Source organism: Eufriesea mexicana, unplaced genomic scaffold (genome assembly GCF_001483705.2).
Source record: "Eufriesea mexicana isolate 0111107269 unplaced genomic scaffold, ASM148370v2 scaffold167, whole genome shotgun sequence".
In the NCBI taxonomy this organism is placed as follows: domain Eukaryota; kingdom Metazoa; phylum Arthropoda; class Insecta; order Hymenoptera; family Apidae; genus Eufriesea; species Eufriesea mexicana.
Window position 1 is genome coordinate 296,462 of NW_016908331.1, and position 4,269 is coordinate 300,730.

Sequence of the window (4,269 nt, forward strand, 5' to 3'; positions counted from 1 at the left end):
GCTAACGATAATTCTATCAGTTTAATTCAAAAATGAAATTGCGGAAAAATTTGAAAGACTATACAATCCTATTGGAAAGATGTTCAGAAATGTATTATATGAATACGTATTAATCGAACGAAGCTAATGATACCGTACAGAGAGCAAAGGAGTAGAAATGAAAGTTTCACTCAATAATACACGCGATAAGATACGTACTTGAAATTGGATTACACGCGATGCATCGTGGCGTCCTCTATCCATCAGCGGATTGGTCAAGAGACCTAGGCTCTTCCCGCCATTTCTAAAGCCCGCGATATCACGAAGATTTGAATTTCGTAGAGGTTCTCATGGCTGACAAATCACGTGTCTATAGAGAATATAACGTGAAAATCTTTTTCCTTCGTACGACTATTCTTATTAGCTACTGTTATTCACATATAATATTTATTCGCTGTAATTAATTAATATTATTCAGAATGATTACGAATATATGAAAATACGCACTAAAAATTAAGATTATTGATATAATTTATACGATTAATTTGCACCACGTCTAATTATCAAATCAAATTCGTCAAATCATAAAAGTTAATTCAATTTTTTAATTAAGTACAGCAAAGTCAAATTAATTTATTCGAAGTTATAGTTCTATTACTCGAATAACCATGATATTTATTTGTTTCTACCATTAGATAAAAAAATGTTGTGATACGAATATTGTTGGAATAAAAGAATTGTGTTCAATAATTACCAATTTTCGATGAACAGCAATTACGGTCGCCATTTGTCATAATAGCAGCTATATCATATGAACCTGTAGGCTGTCAAACGTATTCTCACCATCAACGATTACTCTGCACAGAAGAAATCAAAATCAAATGTACAAAAATATAATCAATCATCTTAAAAGGGGACAATAATTCGTGTCAAATTTTGTTTCAAGCGACCAATATGATTCTCATAGCGAAATACATTAATATTTTTTAAGAAAAGTCCAATAATTTGAAAAATTATCTGATTTTGTAACAACTAGATTACATACGTTATTAATCAAACGAAACTATTGCTAGTGTATGAAAACTAAAAAGATAAAAATAAAAGTACTATACAACAAAAAGGCATACTTACGTGATATTACGTGATACGTCCTAACGATGCGACTTTCAATAGTAGAATGAAATTCACAATGCTTGGCATTGTTTACCTGTCAATGCATTGGTTGAAAAACCTATCTGTCCCCTTCATTTTCAAAGCCGTCAATAAGTCAAAAAATTGAACTTCGTAAAGCTTTCAGAGTTGACGAGTCACATGTCTGCGAATAGTATATGCAGTAAATCAGAATAACATACGGCGAAATTCATATTCGTTAATTTAATTTAGAAAAAGAAAATTGTGCTGTGGTTGAACAAACCTAATAATGTTGTACAAATAGTATCAAAATAGTCGTCAAAGTATTCCGTAGCAGGCATGCAATATACATAACAATACGTCCACACACCATGATTTCCAGCGACACAATGCTACACAGCTTTGTTCGTTAGCAAAACTGTTCCGAGCAATTAACGGCTGGAGGGCGCAGGGGGGCAGAGAGGCAGGGAATGCTTCTCGGTCAAGGACAAATTTCAAGCAGATTGATATTTTTATACGCAGTCTACAGTTTCGTTCGTCGAACTGTAGAAGTCAGGCGATCATAAAGAACTTCCTATATCTTGCTTTTCGTTGGATAAAATATTTTGTAGAAGGGCCAGAACCGCTTGACGAGCATATTTCATAGCAAATTCCAATATCCTAGAATATATTATCACAGTCAAAGATCGCATATTTCAAATATGAAAATGTACCACTGGAATATGTACTTACGTATATTTGTTCGATTTGAAGAAATGAAACTGATTGTGGTTATTGAGAAATAACTCAAATCAATAACAACATTTTAGATTCTGATAATACGATGTTCCTGATGTGAATGTAATAGTAGGTGTTAATGTAAATGCATATATATCGACTTCGGTTGTAAAATATTAGTACGGTAATCGTCCATAACCACGTCCCAACCTCCCTTCCTTTCATGAAAAAATTAATAAACAAATCAATTTCTCTTTTGATGCACGTTTGCGAAACGTTCAATTTTTGATCGCTGTGCAAATCAAACATCAAAAACAAAATGGACAAATAATCGACTCGAAAACCTAAACCTAAAAATAAAAGAAAAATTAAACCCACAAAGAAAAGTTAATTTGTACCTAGAATAAGAGATAAATTAAACTTAGAAATAAAAGACAAATTAAATATAGAAGAAAGAGATAAAATATGTGCGACATTATTATTATACAATTTATCAATATAGCACATTTTCATTGGCATAAAGAATATAGCAATAAATAATTAGAAAAATAGAAGAAAAAAAGTGATGTTTATACAAAAAATTAAATACATTCTACTTATTTACTCCTAAAAATTTTACTTAAAGACTAATGTGCAAGCACTGCAGTGTAAATCCCTGTATATACTTATAAACATTATTTACTTCTCCACTAGAATTGTACACTACAGCTAACTTAATCATAATTCTAACTTAACATAAAAATATATAACCATAAATTATAATTAATTTGAGAATAGCTAGCCTCATTGAAAATCTAATTTGCCCTGCCTATTCAGTATTTAAAGATAATTGTAAACCCAACCGTCAAAGAAAGTCCAAACAAAATGAATAAACAGGAACATAAAATGTGATTGCCAGCATTCAGTAATCCAGACTTCCTGAAACAAGATTCGTCAGTCCTAGCTATATAAAGATTAAAGATATTTTATAATTTCCTACACATGGAGGTCAAGAATGTTTTTTAAACTCGTAATCTTATAAAAAATCAAGGATTTTATAGAACCTACCAATCACAAATCTAGAGGGCATTTGCACAATCTTCTTATCAAAACTCTATAGGGCTTTTATACAATCTAAAGTTTTTTTATATAATCTACTTATTACAAAATCTAAACAGGATTTCAAGCATCATATTAACATAGAAAACTGAAGACTTGGTTTTCAATAATACCTGCACAAAATCCTGAATATAAAAGAGAAAGGGAAATGTAATATGGGATTTTAACCACTTGCATAACCTCCATTGGCATCATAATGCTTTCTGAAATACAAATTGCACAAAGAATTAATAAAATTAATATAAATAGTAATTCCTATGAATATAAATAAGAATTGACGATATGATAATAAAGAAAAATAAATAAATGAGGTACAAACACCACTTTCCTTTAAGTCGTTTCTTATCATGAATATTATTTCAGTTCTCAGCCTCAGATATACTTACATAAACTTAAATACTTGACATCTTATTGAATATAGTGGCCTTACAATGTAAAAAATCTGTAACAAAATAAGTAACTGAATTAACAATTAAAAGAAACAGAACAAAAGAATGGCAGGTGAAAGCAAACAAACTACATTCAATAGAAATTCTAATTTTGTAAACAAATGGACGAAATCGAAAAAAAAATTGGTACACAGAACAGACAAATGAGTAATCAACGCTGTAATGCCGAAAAAACCTAATCCCAAATAGTAATTTCAAAAAAAAAGCCAAAAGAGTAAATTACGCAGCACGATTCCACAGCCCCTGACACCTTCGGCACTATTATTCGAAAACGCACGCTCGAAACCGAAAAAAAATATCCAATCCTGTTAAGGAAAAAATCACTCTCCGCGAATATGTGGAAAAATCCGATTCAAAAAGCGTAATTCAAAAAATAGAAGCCAAAAAAGTCTATTACGCAGCACGATTCCACAGCCCCTGACACCTTCGGCACTATTATTCGAAAACGCACGCTCGAAACTGAAAAAAAATATCCAATCCAGTTAAGGAAAAAATCACTCTCCGCGAATATGTGGAAAAATCCGATTCAAAAAGCCTAATTCAAAAAATAGAAGCCATAAAAGTCTATTACGCAGCACGATCTGATAGCCACTGACACCTTCGGCACTATTATTCGAAAACGCACGCTCGAAACTGAAAAAAAATATCCAATCCCGTTAAGGAAAAAATCACTCTACGCGAATATGTGGAAAAATCCGATTCAAAAAGCCTAATTCAAAAAATAGAAGGCAAAAAAGTCTATTACGCAGCACGATCTAAAAGCCACTGACACCTTCGGCACTATTATTCTAAAACGCTCGCTCGAAACCGAAAAAAAATATCCAATCCCGTTAAGGAAAAAATCACTCTACGCGAATATGTGGAAAAATCCGATTCAAAAAGCCTAATTCAAAAA

At 31.7% G+C, this 4,269-nt stretch overlaps 1 long non-coding RNA gene across 1 annotated transcript; it reads right to left on the minus strand.

Annotated features, from left to right (window-relative positions):
- Window positions 1–603: 603 nt before the first annotated feature.
- LOC108555247 (uncharacterized) lies at window positions 604–1,484 on the minus strand. Its single transcript, XR_001890760.1, has 3 exons — window positions 1,394–1,484; window positions 1,111–1,294; window positions 604–836 (listed from the first exon to the last, which is right to left on the minus strand). It is a non-coding gene; the product is annotated as an uncharacterized LOC108555247 (long non-coding RNA).
- Between the last annotated feature and the right edge of the window lie 2,785 nt (window positions 1,485–4,269).